The sequence below is a fragment of the Ochotona princeps genome, chromosome 6 (assembly GCF_030435755.1).
Source record: "Ochotona princeps isolate mOchPri1 chromosome 6, mOchPri1.hap1, whole genome shotgun sequence".
Classification (NCBI taxonomy): Eukaryota; Metazoa; Chordata; class Mammalia; order Lagomorpha; family Ochotonidae; genus Ochotona; species Ochotona princeps.
This window is the reverse complement of record NC_080837.1, coordinates 84,232,484-84,254,363: the sequence shown is the minus strand read 5'-3', so window position 1 is coordinate 84,254,363 and position 21,880 is coordinate 84,232,484.

The following is a 21,880-nucleotide window of genomic DNA, read 5'->3' as shown; positions in this document are numbered from 1 at the left end:
GGGAGCTGTGGTAAAGGTGGTAAATCCACTGCCTGCTCTGCTATCATTCAATCTAGAAGCTGGTTCGGGTCCTGGATGCTGCACTTCCAATCCAGCCTCCTGCTAATGTACCTGGGAAAGCAGCGAACGTGGTCCAAGTGGTTGGACTGCTGTACCCACCTGCCTGGGAGACCTGAAAGAAGTTCCAGAATTCTGAATTCCTAGCTGCTGTGGTCATTTGGGGAGTGAATCTGAGGCTAGATGGTTTCTGCCTCTGTTTCTTCTATCACTCTGTAACCCTGACTTCAAAATAAATCAGTCTTAACAAGGAAAGGGATTTGCAGTAGGGTTTGCTTGCAGGAGAAATCTGTGCAGAAACTATAGCCTAGGCTGCTCGATTGATTGTATTCCTTCACTCCTGATGGAACTCTGGGAAGGAAACCAGTGACCGTTTCCCAGAAGGACCCTTCTCCCGATTCAGCAGCGTGAAGACCTAACGATTTCTGCTGCAACTATTATCTCAGTGATGGCACTGGCTGTTCTCACCATTGTTGAGATTCTTTCAAGTTGTCTTTCAAATAATTGTTGTTGAGAAATAATGAAAGAGACAGATTCTTGCTCCTTTTTTGGAAAGATTTACTTATTTTTATTTGAAAGTCAGAATCATGGAGAGGAAAAGGAATACTCGGCTGGTTCACTCCCCACGTGGCTACAAGGGCCAGAGCTGAGCTGACCCAAAGCCAGATGCCAGGAGCCAGGAACTTCCTCGGGGTCACCCCTGTCAGTTCAGGGGCCCAAAGACATAAACCATCTTCTACTGCTTTCTCAGGCACCCTAGTAAGGAACTGGTCCAGAAGTGCAGCTGCCGGAAAACAAACTTGCACCTACATGGAATGCAGCCTGTTGTTGCTGCAGACAGAGGGTTAGCATACTATGCCACTTTGTTGGTCCCAAACTTCTGGTTTCTAAAAAAGTCAGTCAACAGGATGATCAAGTTGTGGAATTGTTTCTACCTCTTAATTTACACTCATTCATTACACGGGAGAATCTGTTTTTAGCAATCTTTGATACATAAGAATCTACTCAGAGGACAGTGTTAATCAAAAATAGGTGCAACAGAACACTTTCTCTACGAGAATGCATATTAGCAGGTGGAAAGCACAGCTGGACACTTCAGTGACCCTGGAATGAAAACAGTTTAGACAAGTTCCACTACTGAGAAAGAAGTGCTGGCAGCAGGGAGTACAGGGTCAAGACTAGGATAGTCAAACATGAATCAATGGGATCTGGCGAGATGGCCTAGTGGTTAAATCCACACCTTGCATATGCCAGGATCCCATATAGGTGCTGGTTTGTGTCCCAGTGGCTCCACTCTTTTCCAGCTCCCTGCTGTGGCCTGGGGAAGCAGTAGAGGACGACCCTATGCCTTGGGGCTCTGCACTCATGTGGGAGATGCAGCAGAGGTTCTGGCTCCTGGCTTTAGATTGGCTCAGCTCCTGCTGTGGCAGAGTTGGGGAGTGAATCAGCAGATGGGAGATCTTTCTCTCTGTACCTCCTTCTTTCTGTATAACTGCCTTTCCAATAAAAAACAAATACATCTTTAAGGATGGATCAATGACGGCCTCCAAAGTATAATCTTATACCAAGAGGACACAAACACAGTAAAGACAACATATTCAGGATAAAGTCTACTTCTTTTACAAATACAATTTTATGCTTTTTTAAAAATAAAAATTGGAGCACATTGTTAACAATATTGTGCAAGTTTGAGTCTCATATCTTGTTTTCAGAAAGCTCTTCTTCATGCCAGTACCCAAAGCCATGAGCAGTACTCCTCCGAGCCCGGTGGCTGTATGATTGTCTCAACGGCTGAATGTAGAACAAAGGGTTTCCTGTGGTAGGAGTATGGAAATAACAGGCTGAAGTGCTCCTGACAGTTGAGCAGGGTAGCGATACAGTGCAGACCTGTAGGGGCAGTGCTGAACTTCATTCTTGCCATGGGGAGTATTCTGTAAAATAAAAATAGCATGAGAAAATAACTGGAAAGGAAACAGTAATTAAATTCTTTTTTTAAGATTTATTTATTTTATTGCAAAGACAGATCAGATTTACTAAGGGCAGGAGAGATAGAGAGAAAGATCTTCACTGGTTCACCCCCGCGAGTGGCTGCAAAGGCAAGAACTGAGTTGATCTGAAGTCAGGATCCAGAAACTTCTTCCTGGGCTCGCATGTGGATGCAAGGTTTTGTGGTTTGGGCCATCCTTTACCGCTTTCCCAGGTCTTAAGCAGGGAGCTGGAAGGGAAGTGGAGCAGCCAGGACACGAACCAGCACCCACATGGGACTCCAGTTCCTGCAAGGTGAGGTCTCAGCCAATCAGTCATCATGCTGGGCCCCTAGTAATTAAACTCTATGAGACCTGCAGAATTAGGAAATTTATCTCAATTTATCTGAAATTTGTTTCAGTCCCGAATTTCAGTGTAATATTAACATGAAGTATACATTTAAACTTACTCGTAAAAACAAGGGTCATATAAGAAAACATGTTTTAAGAGTTGAAACCAGAGGAAAGAAAGAATGCTGACATACAGCCAGCATTTCAGCAGAAAGATGGGCAGCTGAGGGCAATGGAATGGGTTTTGTAAAAATTTTAATTTAATTGTCCTGTGGTAAGAAGGACTAAGTGTAAAACTGATAAATGTAAAAATTATTGAGTCTAAAAGTCATCCATATCACAGGGAAAAAAATTAAAAGTTCATGACAGATATTTTAGACTCCAAAAAGAACATGAGGAAGCAATGAACATGTATTGTAATAATTTCCAACACGTACATAAATAGATAAATTGTTCAGGATAGCAAAATGAATATCAGGGAAACTTGAGGTACAGGGGCAAAAACCCAAATCCGTAACTGAATGGCATCTTGCAACACAGAGATGGGAAACAAGGAGGCGAGAGAAGAGAAACACACAGCTTGGCTCACGGCTTCACAATGAAATTCCGTGGAACTTGGAGTCGGGTTGAGTTATGACAAGTCAGCTTACATCTTCTTGGAGTAAGAGAGAAATAAGCTCTCCAAGTATTTCTTGAGGAGACCATCATCTTGTTGCCAAAAAGAAAAATTACAGTATCTAAACACAAATATCTTAGCAAAATGAATACAGTAAAGCAGGGACATGATAATCCACAGTGATTCACTTGGGTTTATTTAGCTATTTGAGGTAGCTTTACTATTTAAAATTATGACATTTAAAATATGAATCAAATAAGAGAAAATTATATGAACATTTTATCAAATGTAAAAAAAAAACACCTGGAAACCATTTAAGTATGCATCTATAGTAAACTGACTAAAATAATGAAAAATAGCACAATGTGTCAACACACACATGAAATAAGTCACAAAAAGATAAAATTGCAAAAATGAAGTCAGATGGGGCAGGTGTTTGGTCCTGAAGGTTAAGCCACTACATAAAGCATCCACATCCTTAATTGGAATGCCAGCTTGAGTTCTGTCTCTTGTACTTCCAATCCTGTTTTCAGCAAAGGTGCCAGAGAAATAGCAGGTACTTGGGTCCCTTCCACACATCTGGAAGCGCTGGATGGATTTTCAGGCTCCAAGCTTCAGACTGGCCCAACCCTAGATATCATAGACATTTGGAGCGTGAACCCAGAGATGGGTGATCTCTGTCTCTCTTCCTTCTCTTTCTTTTTCTTGCCTTTTCTGTCACTCTGTCTAAAATAAATGGAAATAAACCAAAGGAATCTATGTATAATATAATAAATGCTATTGCTTCTCCTTAAGTAAACAAATAATTAACAACAGTGTTTAGGATGCTAGTTTAGGTGCTAAGCCAGCAAAGGCAGACAGCAAGGAGGTTAGGCAGGCCTCTTAGCAGTCACCCTTTGTGGAGGGATTTACAGCCTGTGTTAAGGAGGCAGCTACACCTGCTTTGCCCAGCCTGTTCCATTTTTTGACTTGGGGAATAAGTTTTTGAGTGCTCATTTTTGTGATCATCTTTGATCTGCATATTGTTTCCTTAGTTTTTACCATTTTTCACGAGTATTTCTCAACTATAGTCCCTTAATGAGAGAAAGGTAGATTGTAGTCTCAGACATCCACAGCAAAAATTCAAGTACTCGGGTATTCGAGGAATTGCTATTCTAGTTAGTTAGATTAATAAATACAAAATAACACACTTGGTGACCAGCTTTCGTAATTGACATATGCCGCAAGTCACGCTCAAGCATTTTACAGACATATGAAAAGTAAAGCCCATATCGGATAGGAAGGCACTTTCTTCCTTGAGAACATGTGAAAACTCCAGGGTTTTCGGCATGGGGAGCAGTGGTGCCAATGGCACTGTCGCCAGAAATATGAAAGCTGTTTCGTTCACTGTGTAATTTTGAGAACTTGGCTTGAAATATGGAAGAGAATGAACCAGATCAGATAATTTATAGTCACATTATTGTAATTAATACTTGAGTCTAGTAACTATTTGGTTTATACTGACAAACAAGATTTCATCAAGCTCTCCATTTTAACAAGGTTTTAACTGTATTGATTATTACTATTATTTATCTGTTTGAAAGTCCAATGACAGAGGAGAGTGCGATAAAGAGGAAAATTTCCATTGGCTTGTTACCTCCCCAAATGGACAAAATGCCGAAAGCAGGAACCGAGAGCTCCATCAGCATATACGGAACATGTGGCAGGGACCCAATCATTTGGCCGTCTCTTCTGCTTCTCCAAGCACATCAGCGGGGAGCGTAGCTGGCAAAGCAGCCAGGACCCAAACCAGGGCTAGAACATTGCGAAGAGCAGCTTAACTCAGCAGCACCGCAGTGTCCATCTGGGTTTTCCCTTTAAATGCATTAACCGAGCCACTTCTCAAGAGCAGAACTTGTACTCTATTTATTAGTTAGCTTCTAAAAGCCCCAATGACAGAGACTTGTTAGCCAGATGTATGCTCAAATTTTGAACAAACTTCTGCAATGATGAGAGAAGCTAGCAAAGCCACCGTTGAAAAGAGGACTGTAGAATACTAAGCTAGACTATCCTGCAAATAAAACTAAAAAAATAAATCAATGAAGAGTGAGGGTTTTTTTTTTTTTTTAATAAATCAACTAACTGGATGAAGTGGCTGTTGTAGCCCATAGGCTAAGCCACCATTTGCAAGGCTCACTTCTCAGATTGGATTTCCAGCCCCTGCTTCCCAACCCCCTGCTTCTTTGTCAGCTTCACAAGAATGCATCCTGGCAGGCAATGAATAATGGCTCAAATGACTGGGTTTCTGTTACCATGTGAGAGTTCCGGATGGAACTCTGGACTCCCAGCTTTGTAGCTATTTGCAGAGTGAATAAGCACCTTAAAAATTCTCTCTGGCCTGGTGTGGTAGCCTAGTGGCTAAAATCCTCGTATCACATGCACCAGGATCCCATATGGGCTCCAGTTCACGCCCTGGTGGCTCTGCTTCCCATCCAGCTCCCTGCTTGTGGCCTGGAAAATCAGTAGAGGATGGCTCAAACCTTAAGGATCCTGTACCCATGTAGGAGACCCAGAAGAAGTTCCTGGCCCCTAGCTTCGAATCAGCTCAGCTCTGGTCACTGAGGCCAGCTGGGGAGTGAATTGACAGATGGAAGATGTTCCTGTCTGTATCTCTTCCTCGCTGTACATCTGACTTTCCAATAAAAATAAATAAATCTTTAAAATAAATTCTCTCCCTCTCTCTCTCTTGCTGCCTTACAAATGCATGACAAATGAAAAAAAAAAAAACTTTTTAAGAAGTCAGTTATCTATAATCCTTTTTTTTACACTGCTGACGCAGATCAGAACCAGTTTCATCAGCCAGCAAGAACTCTGCAGCTAATGGAGAGGCAGTTCTGAACAGGCGCCCCGGCAAGGACAGATGGGAGACAGGCAGCGGCGGGGCAGCTCCAGCCGTGCCTTGGGTCACCCTCCAAGTCATCTGTTCCTTCAGAAGAGAGATTTGGGACAAGCTTGGCCAAGGGGCAGCAGAGGGCACTCCAGGCCAGAACAGGTTAAGTTGTGGTCACTTTATCTCATGTTGTTGACGCAAAGTCCTGAGGCCATGGCCCAGGGTTTTCCTGCAGAAATGTGTTTACAAGCAGGTCAAGGGCTTGTAGTCAGATAACCATTAGCAAAACAACTTTGCTATTGACAACAGAGCAAAGAGAGGTGTATTTGCAGATGAATTATCACTTGCTTCCTAAAGGAAAAAAAAAAAACTCAATCAAATCACTAAATCCCAGCTTTCTTACCCTCAAGACTACAATTTCTGACAAGGATAGAGCAAGCAGCTTTACGCTTTGCTCACAAGTGCAGATAAATCTGTAATGACACTTTTTAGCCTGTGCTAATATCAACAAATGATCCATTTGGCCCTAATAAGGTAAAGAAATGATTTTACACTAGAACTAGAACAAAAGAACGGTAACAAGAAGATGTCGGCTCTCTGGGGCAGATTTAGGGGCGTTTCATTGGTAGAGAAGTGAATTGACAGCAATCTGCAGAAATGAGCTGGTTTCAATCTCGGGGTCATTGACCTTAAAGCTGAATATATTTTTGAAGGACTGAAGGCAGAAAAAAAAATTGTGCAAGACCACAGAGGTAAGAAAGGGGAAAGCAAAATAAAGCAAATTAACAAACTACAGTAGTAGAAGGCTTAAAATAATAAGGTTGTCAGAAGCAAGAGGAGTGAAAAGCTGAACTCTTGAACGCGCATGAAGTCTGGAGAAGTTCAGGAAGCTTCAGAGCGGGGTGTGATTCAAGTGAACAGACTTTTCTCCAGGCATATCCAGTCTCAGGCCGAAGAAGAGCACCAGGATTGCCCCAAAGGAGAAAAATCTGGACTCGAGCATATACACCGGTAACTATGAGCTCTCTCTCATTAGAAAGGTGCTCCTCCCTCCGTGTTCTTTCATCCGTCTTTCTTTGGGCTGGGAGCCTCTGACGCACACCCACGCAGCCCGCGCAGCCCTGCACTTGCCCAGGTCAGGAGGGGTCCTGCCGATTTCTCTCTAAGAAGTCCTGACAATGTGGCATGACACACAAATGCCCTCCCTTCAGATTGTCCCTCCCTTTAAAGGAGACAGTCAACATGAATGAAATACGCACACCACCACCCCCGCCCCGCACCCCGAGGACATCTGACTCGCTTTTATTAGCCAAGATACAAAGTGCCACTCACAGGCCATGGACAGTAGAATTCTTTATTCTCTTAACTAGCAATTCATTTGACCCTCAAGAATAATACCAAAGCTCCATAGTTTTCTCTCTTTCTTATTTATTTTATGTTCCCACTGCTCCATGAGGCATGCTTATAAAAATATCACTATGTACCGTGAAGTCTCCCTAGCAGAAGAATGGCTTAAATGGTTTCATCTTAACACACTGCTGTCACTCAAATTGGAAAACTTTATGCTGGTTCCTTTCCAAGCTGTTAAAGATTAGCTTGATGTAGATAAGGCTATTCCCTGAACTCATTATCTGTCTTAAAATGCACCTTAAGGACTCCTTAATAAAGTCAAGGTTACATGAAGAGTATTTTACTGAAAATCAGTGAATGAGTATTAATAAATCTGCATTACAAATGGCTTATTTTGTCTCGATCTCTCATCTTTACAATAGAGAATTCTTCTTTTTTATTAGTTTTTTTAAGCAATAGAGCTATTTCTTAAGCTTACATCATCATTGAAACAGTGTTCCTACTGTCTGGGAACAGTTATAAAATATTGCTGCCAGGTGATAATTTGCAGTGTAAGTGTCACAGATGTCTTTGACTTCTGTGTCACCCCAAAATCAAAGTCTTTTACCAAATTCTCCTCTCTGTATTAATACACACACACACACACACACACACACAGCACTTTTGTACGTGATGAACTGATATAGCACCAGTCTGGTCAAGCACTGTTATTCTTACTAACGCAAAATTCTTTTCTCCATGTCTCCATAATTGACGTAGCAGGTGCTTGTGGAGGCACAGCATTGCTCCAAGCATGGCAACTCTTCTGGGAGTGGCTACCCTGATGTTATTTTCTGGTCTTTATTCTCCCTAGGGCTGCACCTGCAGGACCACACACAGCAGAGAATAGACATGCCTGAAGTCCGTGCCACTTCTGTGATTTCAGAATCAGGGTTTCTCCTTCTTCCACTCCTCCTCATTTTTTCCATCAAACTCAATTTCCCCACCTTACTTGGAACGTGGCTTTCTTATTTTACCACAAGACAATAGCAAGTGTGTCTCATAATGTAAGATCTGTTCATCGTGTAATTTTTACTAATTTGATTTCATTACATACAATAATGCCGCAAGCAAATCAGTTTAGCATTGCTTTGTAACAAGGAAATGTTTTCATCAGCTGCTCCTTTTTGACACAGGCAAATTTAACTTCTTTCTGAAAAATTGAACTGAGCCTCTTGTAGGTTTTCCGCTGTAAAACAGATTAAGTTAGAGCGTAGGGGAGGCAGCCTTACTTCCTGGTAATGTTGACTTAGATCAGCATCACAAACTGCAGGTGTGGGATTTCAGGAACAGTGGTGTAGGAGTGTAGGTGAGGTGATGGGGCACTAGAACTCTTTTTGGACTCCTGGAATATAGGAGATGCTCCATCACTTTGCTCAACCTGATTCCCATACTCTTCAGTATGAGCAAATGGGACCCTCTCATCTGAGCCTCCCATTGTAAACAGAGGCACAGAAGCACCTACGTGTTGTTCGGTGTCTGCATGGCTGCCTGGGAACCATGTCCAAAATTCAAGCTCATGGTCAATCCATGTGTTTTCAAATGGGAGTAGATTAATCTAACTCTGTGTGTGGGGGCAGGGGATGAGCCAAATACTTCGGTCTCAAAGTCTCTTCCACTCTGTCCCTCTCCTGGTTCTTGTGGAGAAGCCCAGCACTGCTCTCAACCCACCTTTCTGCGGGATCCATGCCTGATAGAGTGGACAGGTGAGTGAGCAGGTGCAGCAGTCAATGGGGTCACCTACCACAGTCAGAGGACCAGTGCCAGGGCACTGTGTCCCCAGGGTGTGGCTCAGTGCAGCTGCCCTGGATGGGCACTGGCAGAGCCTGCTAAATGCAGGATGAACAACTCTGTTGGACAAATTAGTCCTCACAGGATGAAGTATGTTACGGCACAGAGTTTGCAGTGGGTCTGTAACTGAAAGCCCTTCAAACATTTTTGGGAGTGTCTGGAAAAAAGACGAGTGTAAAAGCAGCACTTGAAATAAATAAAGTCCCAGTGACATTCATGCATTTGCTTAGCAATAATGGGCACGGTGTGTTTTAGCTTTTACTTGCTGCCCTCTAGTTATTGTAACTTTTAGTAGCTTCCTTTGGCTCCTGTGCCAATGTGAGATTGAAAGATTTGTTTTGTTTTCTAACACCAAAATGCATTTCAAAGGAACAATACACATACATGCTCAATGCTGTTTTGACTTCATGAGTCATAATTACTGGTTGCCAACTTGTGATTCCTGGTGTGAGTGCTTCGACCGCTTTCTCCTGAGCGCTGGTCACACATCCAGAGACTGGATTATATAGACAGGAACGTTTCTATAGAATCAGGCCTGAATCAAACTCCAGATTCGCTGTTGGCTAGCCACTTTTATGTTCTGTAAAAGTGAATTATAAAAGTAGCCATAAAATTAAAGATAGCATTTTATATATTTTACACAATGGCTTCACTAGGCATGATTCAGTCTTCAGATATATAAAATCATAAAATCTACTGCTCTCAAAGGTCCATGAAGACAATAAAATTACAGTAATATTTAGGAACTGCTTATCCCATACATTTCCCTAAAGCCTTGCTCCCCCATGCAAACACACTCATCATGTAGGATGTGTGGGTAAGCAGATGAAGATTCTCAATGTGATTTTTAAACACACAGTGTATATTTGCAGAGATTCAGGTATACATAGAAGTATAGAAATGCATTTATGGTTATATGTAAGTGGTATATAGGATTAGGTGGAAATTCTAAACATTGCCTTAAAAAGGTACTTCAGAATTTCTGTTCACTGAGTCTTATACAGGAAGTTGAGAGTTAAGGGGACTTTTATGGCCTCCATTCTCCCACACACACTCTGGCACCTGAAAAGCTTGATTTACTTCATTACAGGTCATGGCAATGCCCTTGATAAGTTATCTGATGTCTGTCTCTGTGATACAAATCAGTCCATCTTCTTTCGTATACGTCTGTACACAAGGTGTTTCTATACAATCATATATACTATTATTTTGTATGTATTAGTATGTATCAGACCCATACCAATCAGAAATTGTTTTTCTGATAATGATTTTGCGTTAACGTCTGTTCCATCCGACAATGTGGAAGGAATGCAACTTTCTGTTGGCATTTGCCTGCTGCACACATTGAGGCCTCAATGTGCCCTGTTTCAGAAGGCGGTGGTTCAGAGTTCCTGCTATAAAAACCACAAAGGCAATGTTTTGTCATTGCAATTCAATTTGCTTGTGTCTGTCTTTTGCTGTGACAGTCTAGTTCATTTAAATTTATCACAGTGGCTGGAGAATTTGGATAAGTTGAAGGGATACATGTTGCTTTCTTCCCATATCTATCTGGCATCCCACTTCCTTGACTAGCTTCTTGATCTTCACTCAGACTTCCCATGTAAATGTTTTTACTTGTAAATTCATTTATGTTGATTGGTGATAAAATTGACATTTAATGCAATGCACATTGCTTTGGATTTCAATTCAAGGAGTTATTTTCCTGGTGCATGTTTCATTACCCACTAGTACTGAAGACGAAGAACTCTTCCATTATCCTAGGATATTTCGGCTTCTTTTTTCATGTTTCACTAGGGGGAAATGTTTAGACCAGTTTATCATTTATGAGATGGGTTTAGTTAGGAGGATAATAAGAAGGATATTTGGACAAATGAAGTCATCGAGGCAAGCAGAAATAATAATAATGAGATGTTGAAGTTGGAACGATGAGGACAGTTAGAGTAACATGTGACCCTGTCTTAACAGGTGCGGTACTTGAAGCACAAGCCAGATCCTCCTGCACTCCAATATTTGGTGCTTTTCCGTAGTAAGATACATTCACAGGAGAGACCCAGTGGAGTGCTTGGGAGTCTCGAGTTTCTAGCCCACAAAATGGTCAGGGTTAATCATTTCATATTACTACTCCCAGGCAAGCTCAAGTACAATGGGAGTTTATCCTTGTCTCAGCTGCATCTGTAGCCTTTTTGATTGCTTTCTAAGTCCTGTATGCACTAAGTTACAGTCCGTCCTTTCTGTCTCATCAAAACCGTCTTGTGAGAACAGAGTTGGAAATGAACCTCACCTTCATCTATTTTTCCTGTTCATGTCCCTGTTGTCGATATTCACTTCACAGGAATATTTTAGTATTTAGCCAGTGGGCCACAGTGCCAGGCCCCATTCAGTCTTCTTGAAGCCAACCAAGTGCTATTTGGCAGTGTTCAACATACGTTTGGAATCAAATTTTTTAAGTATTTCTTTAGCCTGAGGAAATAATTTTTCTTTTGTATTCTAGTATGGGAACTGAGCATTGCCTCTTTCAAAATTTCATCTGGAGCAAGTGTTTAACCTAAAAGTTAAGAAGCCTGCACCCAGTGTAGAAGCATTTGGATTCAACGCCGACCACTAATTCCTGATTCCAGCAGTGATGTCTCAGGTACTTGAGTTTTGTCATCCTTCCAGGGAGACACAGGTTGAGTTCCCAGCATCCAGCTATGGCCCTGGTCCCTTCCAGTGCCAGCTGCTCTGGACATCTGGAAAATGAACCAACAGACAGAGCCTTGATCCACATGTCTCTCTCTTTCCTTCTCTCTCTCATTCTCTTTTCTTGTTCTTGCTCTTTCTGTTGCGTGCCTTCTCTGCCAAATGAATAAAATCTAAAATAAATAAACTTTATATAAGTGGCATGAAATAGCAATAATTTTCCTAGCTTTGGCTTAATCCATGTGATATACCCTTTTGACCTTGTCTATGAGGATGTGTCTAGCACATCTTTTCATTTCTTAGTGCAGAAAAGTCAGAATGTATATCTGCTCTGGTTTTGAAGGGCTGTTGAATAGTCTTTTCATTAGCATCTGTTGTAGATGTCTTACTCAAACAGCTAGGATTGGATTGGAATGCATGGGTTGGAAACAGATCCTGTAGCTTTTCACAGTGGCCAGTCTGTTGAAGCGTCTACTGGCAATGAAAACACTTTTCAGATGATTCACATTTTTGCTGTTGGTTTTCATGCAAAATCCAACAAATACAAAATGATATCACCTTGTGATTTTTATTTACATAAAATCTATTCAGTAACACTTTCTAATGTATTTATAATTATTTCCTCTGAAAAGAATAGGAAGTTGAGTTTATAGCTCAATATTTACCAACTTAATGATTACTACTTTCTATTTTCTGTTTAAGGAATCTTTTTTACTCCAAAGTCGTAAAGAGGTGCTCCTGTATTCTCTGTTTTGCCTTCCTTGTGGTGATATTTCATGTGCTAAAGTAGGAGACAGGAGCCCAAGGAGGATCAAGATACTTTTGTGTGTTTGCTTTTTTTAAAATAATACCCTTTTTGGACTCCAAAAGCACTAGAAATCGAGACCAAAATAAACAATTGGGACCTCATCAAACTAAGAAGCTTCTGTACAGCTAGGGAGACAATCAACAAAGTAAAAAAACAACCTACAGAATGGGAGAAGATCTTTGCACACTACATAGGAGATAGAGGGCTGATCTCCAGAATATACAAAGATCTCCAGAGAAACCAAAACACCAGAACAAACAAACTGCTCAAGAAATGGGCACGGGAAATGGGCAGACATTTCACAAAAGAACAAACCCAAATGGCAAACAAGCATATGAAAAAATGCTCAAGTTCCCTGGCAATAAGGGAAATCCAAATTAAAACATCAATGAGGTACCACCTAAGTCCAGTAAGGATGGCATACATGCATAATACCACCAACTGCTGGCGAGGATGTGGGGAAAAGGGAACCCTTCTCCACTGCTGGTGGGACTGCAGACTTGTACAGCCTCTATGGGAATCAGTTTGGCGAATACTCAAACAACTGAAAATCAACATACCATATGATCCAGCAATAGCACTCCTAGGGATATATCCAAAAGATCTCCTACACAAGAAACCAACATGCATGCCTATGTTCATAACAGCACTATCTACAATCGCAGAAACATGGAAGCAGCCAAAATGCCCATCAATAGAAGACTGGCTAAGAAAGCTATGGTTCATCTACTCTATGGAATACTACTCAGCTATTAAAAAAAACAAAATGCAGTTCTTTGTGGACAAATGGGCCCGACTGGAATCCATCATGCTAAGAGAAATGAACCAATCCCAAAAGGTTAAATACCACATGTTTGCCTTAATCTGAGATGAAAAGATGACAACTTGTAAGATAGTACCTGTATATTGTAATATTAGTGCAATCTCTAACAACCTGTATCCAATGCAATAAGATAATGCGGTATAATCTATAAACCAAAAATTAATGTCAGAATACTTAAGATCTACATCGAAAAACTGTAAAGCCAACTATACCCTCAATATGCTATGTTAATCCGTAATGGGGAGGGAGTGCAGTGAAGTCTTTCAGGACCATAAAAAGAGTGAGGAAAAAGTTCAATATAGCCTATCAAGATCAAATCTGGTAATTCATAGACAACAGACTCAAAGCGGCACTAAACAATAGTAAAACTACTATACCAATGCATGAGGGGGGAATCGGGTGCGATCCTGACAACCTCTTAACAGGAGGTCATGTGCGTGGAGCAGGGGGGCACTCCAGAGTGGAGCAGGTGGTAAGGAGGAAGCTTGGATCCCAACCATGAAGACTCCCAGACCTTCACCACAAACTATTAATACGAGCAACAAAGACTATATCCCAACTGCCAAGGAGGCCACAGGGAATGGGATGCCCTCGGAGGCCGAGTACTCTGAGGTCACCCACCCCCAACCGGAGCTTCCGCAGGGGATGGGAGAAGTCCAAACACTACCGTGCAGAAACCAACGTCATCGGAAAGACAACCAGAAGCCCTGAGTGGTCCGCAGAAACAGAAGAACGATAAACGTCCTTCGGGACCAGGGAGGAGAGCTTTCTCTGGTCTGAGCCTGGCTCCACCTCTGGACTCCCACTCTCCCTCGCAATGACCATCAGGATCGCTCTGAAAACCCCCCATAGCAAACAGTCATACAAACTAAAAAAACCTAAAATAAATAGACAAATAACGAAAAGTAGAGCTTGGAATCTGACAGGAAAGAGCTGGCATGGATTGGCTCATGCCTCGCTGGGTGGAACACAAAGATTAGTCACTCCTCACCATGGTGTTGAGGATTTTCCTGCACAACCCGCCCCCCCAAAAAAATGTTCTGCACCTTAATTGTCAACAAATGTCTTGTTAGAGTTACAAGCCAGTCTACATTATCCTAAAATCTGCCAAGATCAGCAAAATTATACTTCAACACAACAAATGGCTAAATACTAAAATGATATAGACATGAGACAGCTGAATGGTACCTTATAGCCATTTTAGGGTACATAGCAGCCGGTCCTGTATATAAACTAAAATTGAAATGTCAATGAGCTAATCAGAGGTTGTGGTTAAGAATTTGCTTTACTTTTTATTTTATTTTATTTTATTTTTTAACATACTGGTTACTCAAAACCATGTCAATTCCATAATGTTACAAATTGCTGTTGATGTTATATTGGGACTCTTAATTGACTGGGATGATATTCTACCAGCTCTAACTTCGGACCAGAAATGGTCTCCCCAAGAAACTGTTCAATCCATCTGGACAATAAGTAGCTGGACTCTATGCTTGGTATACGTTTGCAAGGAAAGAATCTTGATTGAATTTGAACTGTAATACTGCATCAAGGTGGAGGAATCCACCAGGGGGGAGGGGTGTGGGGAGAGGTGGGGGGATTCCCAGAGCCTATGAAACTGTCACATAATGCAAAATAATTAATAAAAAAATAATACCCTTTTTAATATATAGAGAGAGCAATCTTGATGCATCCCACAAGCATATTTACAGGAAGACAACCCTAGTTCTCTCACTCACCTGTTACCCCAATACCTCTCCCTACTTTCTCTTCATCGGGTGTCTGAATCAGAGGTTTAATCTAATTTATATCTGCAGATTTAATTCACCATAATCATAATATTCAACAAGCAAGAAGGAGAAAGATTACATTTCTACTACAGTATAAACATGAGGTAAAAACATAATATTCCAAAGTGACCATTTCATACCTACACATTTTCTACTTGGTATTAGCTTCCACATATCAGAGAGAACACATGCTCTTTGTCTTTTAAAATTGGCTTCCCTCACTGAGCAGAATCAGTTCCAACAAAGTTTCAGGATTCTGATTTCATTCTAGTTGAATTTGTCTGTGGAGAAACAATATGGAAAATTATAAGGAATGAGTTCAGCTATTTTTTTAAAGATGGCTATCTCACTTTTCTGGGAGTATTTGTTAAAATAAATACCCCCTCACTGAAATTCTTGAAAAATCAAATGCCCAAATATACAAGTAGATCATTTATGATATCTCCTTTACTTTAAATTACATACTAAACTTTTAGTAATGTATGTGTGTAACCTAACACAAACCTTTGGTCATGCTAACAGTATAGATGTTTAAATTACAAAGTTACTCAACACCATATAAGTTATTCAACACCATATTTTACAGTTTCTACCAATTAGCCTTCCAATAGTTTGATTGGGATTGTGTTCAACATACAGATCAATTTGGGGGTAATTAGCACATTAATAACTTTAAATCTTTGAAACTAACATAATCCTTCACATAGTTAGATCCTTAATTTCTTTCATCAATGTTTTGCCATTTCAGTAAATTTTAATCATGTTTCTGGTTAATGACAAAACATATTTGAAAATTAAAATTTATGAATATTGTTTTCTTTAGCATTTATAATAAAGCATTTCTGCATAAATTAAACAAATGCAAACTATATATGCTGAAATATACATATATATTTAGTAAGATATTGATGAACTTAAAGGTTTTGTCTATGGAGAAAAGATGGAGAAACATATTTTTTGCACATGGATATCTAACTTTTGCAGATGTATTTGATGTTATCTATCCAACAGTACGTTTCTATTTTTGCTTTAAACCCGTCATTAGTCTTTTAGAATTATATTTATATGTAACATGAATGTTTTGCAATGGCAACAACAACAATCTTGTTCGTTTATATTTACTAAGATACCTAGCATTTCTGGTATTATTTAATCTTCCTACAATTGAAAACAAATTCCATTTCCCATAGTTTTCCTAAGGCTAAAGCAAGTTATTTTTTCATGGTACAATATCATGTAGGATATAACGTGAGATCTCATGTCGTTTAAAAAAACCAAACTTCCTATTAGAAAAATCTCTGAGTTCAATGTGCAATCGAATACCATGAATTTACTTCTTTTCCTACTTTGCAAAACAAAAGCTGAAGAAGCAGTGTTCCTTTTCACCACGGCTTAAAACACTGAATGTTATTCAGTGATATTCCACACACCAGCCAGCATGTGCAATGCGCACCCTGCAACCTTGTGGACTCCAGCTTGTGGGATACCACCTGCTGCCATGCACACCCTGCAGCCTTGTGGACTCCGGCTTGTGGGATACCACCTGCTGCCATGCACACCCTGCAGCCTTGTGGACTCCGGCTTGTGGGATACCACCTGCTGCCATGCCCACCCTGCAGGCAGGTGGGAGAGCACCTCTAATGTAGGCGTGCCTCAACAGCACAGCAGTCTTAGCTGGGCAGACATATGTTCAACATGTCAGTGTGTCTCTTGTAAATCGTACTTCTGTGCCATGAAATCATATTTTCATAGGAAGGGCGAGACTTCTGCAGAAAGAACTTGAGCGGAAGGACAACAATCCAGATGCAAGTGCCCGTAGCGCGTGTGGGAGCTGGTTCCCTCAATGTGCCAGGAGTGAATGTCCGGCGCCCGTGTGGGAGCAGCTGCCTTGGTGTGCCAGGAGGACTCCAGTCCTCGAAGCCTGGCAGGCAAGATCTCAGAAGAAACTGCTTAAAGTTCAGATCAAAGCGTTGAAAAGATTTTACCCTGAATTGATGTTATAAAACATAATATTGGCGATGCTTGGGTTACAACTAGATAAAAAAAATTATAACCAATTATTGCACTTGTCTGAATATACATGTAAACTTTTCCAATTAAAGCTTTAAAGTTAATATAAGGTAAATGACCATCTCACAGAAAATAGTACCAAAGCGAATAATCATTATACCTAAAACAATTATCTTAAAATGGAAGAATGCCTCTGTTAAAAATGTGTGAAAGCATAAAGGCCATTCACAAAAGAAAAGGAGATGAGAAAAACAAGAATGTAGAAAGTGTTTAGCATTTCTGATGCTGGAAGGGTATCTTCCTGACAGTCCGTTTGGCTGCTGTGTAACTGCATGTCCTGGTGCTGAACGGGCTCGCGGCAGCACAGCACACCTGCCAGGCAAACTGTGCAGGGAAAGGTGGACACATCTGTGAAATTCCCACTCAGAAATGCACCACAACCAGAAAATTGCTCAAGTTCGTAAGTCAAAAATATTAACTCTGTTTTATTTCAATTGTAAAGAAAAATGGAGCAAAAGGGAAGATGATTCAAAATACAGATGACTTAAATAAAGGGTGGATTATTCATTTACAGGAATCTCCACAACAGCCATTCAAAACTTTTAAAAGGAAACAACAACGTGGAATAAAAATTCTGTTAGCTTGGTAAATGAAAAGCACATTTCACAATAAAATTATTCCACTTTTTAAAAAGTATAATAAGTACATCTGTAAGACTGTTAGATGTTTTTATGTAGTGCTTATCAATATGGTGTTCAAATCCCTGGGACTCAAACAAATGATAAAACTGTAATTACATTAAGAGTTCATGGAAAAATAAGAGCTTTACTGTAAAGTGATGAAATGCATTAGACTTGAAGCATGTAACACAACCCACCACAAAATGGAGGAGATTTACAGTGCTTAAAAATGCCTGTTTTGAACCAATGAGATGCGATACTCATTGGTTACAATAGAGGTCGGGGCTCAGAAGAGAACCAATCCAGGGGTTAAAACCATCAGCTGATCGGAGTGATGGACGGTGGCGGGCACTGTGCTTACTAGTAGTACATGTAGGAGCCTGGACCGGGAATGCCTCAAAGTTTTTTTTAGGGGGATTCCCCTGAACAAAATGGAGGAATCAAAGCATTAATCAAAAAAAGATGGAAAATGGAGTAGATGAATCAACCACCTCAGCTTTATGCTTGCAGCGAAAAACTGGACAAGGGGAAACCCTAAGACGGACTATGTCAATCAGTGGACTCTGCACCAGCCTCATCATACCTGGACTGTTGCTGATGATATGTTGGTGCTTCTAATTGATCGAGGTGACGCTCTGCTGGCTCTGCCTACAAACCTGAGAGGGCCTCCCTAAGAGGCCGTTGAACTTGAACTGGACAAGTGGGATGCTGGACTCTGTGTGGTGTAAACTTTTAATTAGGGAATCTCAACGGAACTTGAGCTGTGGTTATGCATCAAGGTGAAGGAATTCATGATGGGGGAAGGGTTTGGGGGAAAGGGGGGGAATCCCAGTACCTATGAAATTGTGTCATGTAATGCAATGTAATTAATGAATAAATGAATATTAAAGAAAAAAAAAAAAAAAACAATTGAGCTGGGTCAGGTACAGTACCCTAGCAGCTATAGTTGTTGCCTTGCATGTGCTGGGATCCCATATGGGTGCCAGTTCTAATCCTGGCGACCCCAATTCCTGTCCAGCTCCCTGACTGTGACCTGGGAAAGCAGTCGAGGATGGCCCAACACCTTGAAACCCTGCACCCGCGCGGGAGACCCGGAGGAAGCTCCGGGCTCCTTGCTCCGATCGGCTTAGCTCTGGCCGTTGCGGCTACTTGTTGAGTCAATCAGTGAACAGAGGATCTTCCTCTCTGTCTCTCCTCCTGTCTGTATATCTGACTTTCCAGTAAAAATAAAAAATAAATCTTAAAAAAAAATGCCTGTTTTGTCACTAATACAGTACTGATTGTTCCTTTGAAGTCTTCTAGTAATGAATGATTGTTAGGTCCATAACGAGTCAAAGGGAATGCTTTCCATTCATTCCTTGCTATGTGCATGGTGCTCCAGTTGGAGTATTTTAACTTTTTAACATTTAAAAACCTGTGTGTGGAATTTTAAAACCTTTGCATAACAATGCAAAACAATAACTTTGGGAAGGAACTCTTGTGTCAAAAGATAGATCACAACTGTCTAAATAGAATTACAAGTTACACCTTTTATGTCACGTTGAGATTTCTGCAAAAATAAACTATACAGAATCAGAAAAATAGTGACTTCTGAGTAAACATGTATATTTAGGACTACAATTATTGGGGAGGTAGAATTAGGAGAAATTTCAGTGGTGTTCTAACGGCCTTAATTTAGGTGGTTTTCTCCCCCACCTGGGCACAAACTGGAAAACACAGCATGCCATAATGCCTTTTTGGGGACTACAGGAAAAGATAAATTTCTTTCTTGCAGCCATAAAAATATCATATTTGTCTGGTTTCAAGAAGAAAAGTGTAATGTAATAATTTGAGAAGTCAATAGCAATAGTCCACCTAGGTATGCCCCGCTTTGTGGTACACATAAAGCTTGGAGAAATACTTTAGCCTGATGTTGGCACAAATGGAGTTTGATGTATGAGTATGCCAATTCTCATTGAGATTGCCATTTTAAGAAATAGAAATAAGAACCTAACAGGAAAAAGAAAAGAAAAAAGAGAGAGCATCGCTTCCCTTGAGAAAAATTGGATTTTCAGCATTTTATAGTTTGGAATTTCACATGAAGATGACCTTAAAAACAGTGACCATTAAAACAGTTGTTAGAAAAGTGTATTATTTACACGCCATGCACTTTTGAAATAGAGGTTACGAGAGACATGATCACATGGCACAGTGTAGCCTAGTTTGAAAGGTGTAGGCAGCATAGCAAAAAAAAAAAAAAAAAATGTCCTCACATCACACTTGTCAAGAAACACAAGTTTTATTACCAAGAATTTCACTTTTGCTGCTTATTCTGCTCACCAGCCCCGGCACTGGGAGGATTTGTTGATCTAATATAGATAGCGATGTCTTGGGTTTGTTCAGATTTATAAGGACGGCATCTGGGGATCAGGAATTACATTTAAAATGTAATAAAATGTTCCTGTGCACTTTAACTTACAAATACTGTACTTAAAAAAGTAAACATCAAATCACCTCAGGTATCTTTCAAGAAAATGTTGACATAGCTCATGGAGCTCACACCGGTATCTTCAAATCATTTCTAAGCAAACTTAATAAACTCGTTTCCGTATTCCATTTCTGTGCAATAAACTATCATGTCTGGGAGAGGACGAGATGCCAAGGTGTATGTCCTCATTTGCTTCAAAATGCATTTCTAGCTTTTAAAATGATGATTTTTCAAATACTATCACAAAAGTCCATTCAAACGAAAAGTAAGCATGTATAAAGCTCAATTGATTGCTAGAGACTACCATAAAAATACTGGTAATCACACATAAAAAAGAAAGACTCTGCACATTATTCCCATATTATTTTCTAAAGCATTCAAAACAGAGTTTTGTTAAACTCCAACAGCTCAACATAGGGGGACTTTGATTTAATATTAACTCATTGAGCTAAAAAGCATCCTTCTAAAATGTTTTTGATGCCCAAACCAGGAAACTCATTTAAAAACAATGCAGTGAACAAGAAAAGAAACTTATTTTTCAAATTGCTCATCTGCTCTGCATATCTGAAAGAACATTCTTAGGAATATCCCCTCCTTCTCTGTCACCCAGAATCCGTCCCATGCAATGCCCCTGGAGCATTTGACTCATGGCCAGGCTTCTGAGAGAGCACTGTAGAAGTATTAGAAATAAGAAAACCCCATGTCAATTCCATAATGTTGCAAATTGCTGTTGATGTTATATTGGGACTCTTAATTGACTGGGATGATATTTTACCAGCTCTAACTTCGGACCAGAAATGGTCTCCCCAAGAAACTGTTCAACCCATCTGGACAATAAGTAGCTGGACTCTATGCTTGGTATACGTTTGCAAGGAAAGAATCTTGATTGAATTTGAACTGTAATACTGCATCAAGGTGGAGGAATCCACCAGGGGGGAGAGGCGTGGGGAGAGGTGGGGGGATTCCCAGAGCCTATGAAACTATCACATAATGCAAAATAATTAATAAAAAAAATAAGAAAACCATGACAAGGTCTAAGAGAGATTGTAGTTTCTCCAAGAAAGCAAAACTGAATGTAGACTTTTCCACTGGAAGCATTAAACTCAAGCTTTGATGGACCATGTATTTTAAGAGTTTTTGTTTTGTTTGTTTTGTGTCACGGCTGGGATTTTTTAAACCTCTGGACCCTCACCGCACAGTGAATGGTACAAATGAAGACCTTTATGGAAACAGTGTTGTAGCACAGTGGACAAAGAAGCCCACTGCAATGCGGCCATCTATATGAGTGCCAGTTGGCATCCTGGCTGCAGCAGAGGATGATCAGGGTGCTGGGACCCCTACCACCCACATGGGAGACCAGATGGAGCTCCTGGGTACTGGCTTAGGCCTCACCTAGCCCAGGCAAATGCCGTCGTTTGGGGAGTGAACCAGCAGATGGAAGAGCTGTGTTTCTCACTCTGTAACTCTTACTCTCAAGCAAAATTATAAATCCATTTTAAAAGGTATTTTAACAATTTTAATTTTATATCTAATCTTTCCTTTTTAAATCACATTGACAGCAAATCATTCACTCCTAATCAAAAAGT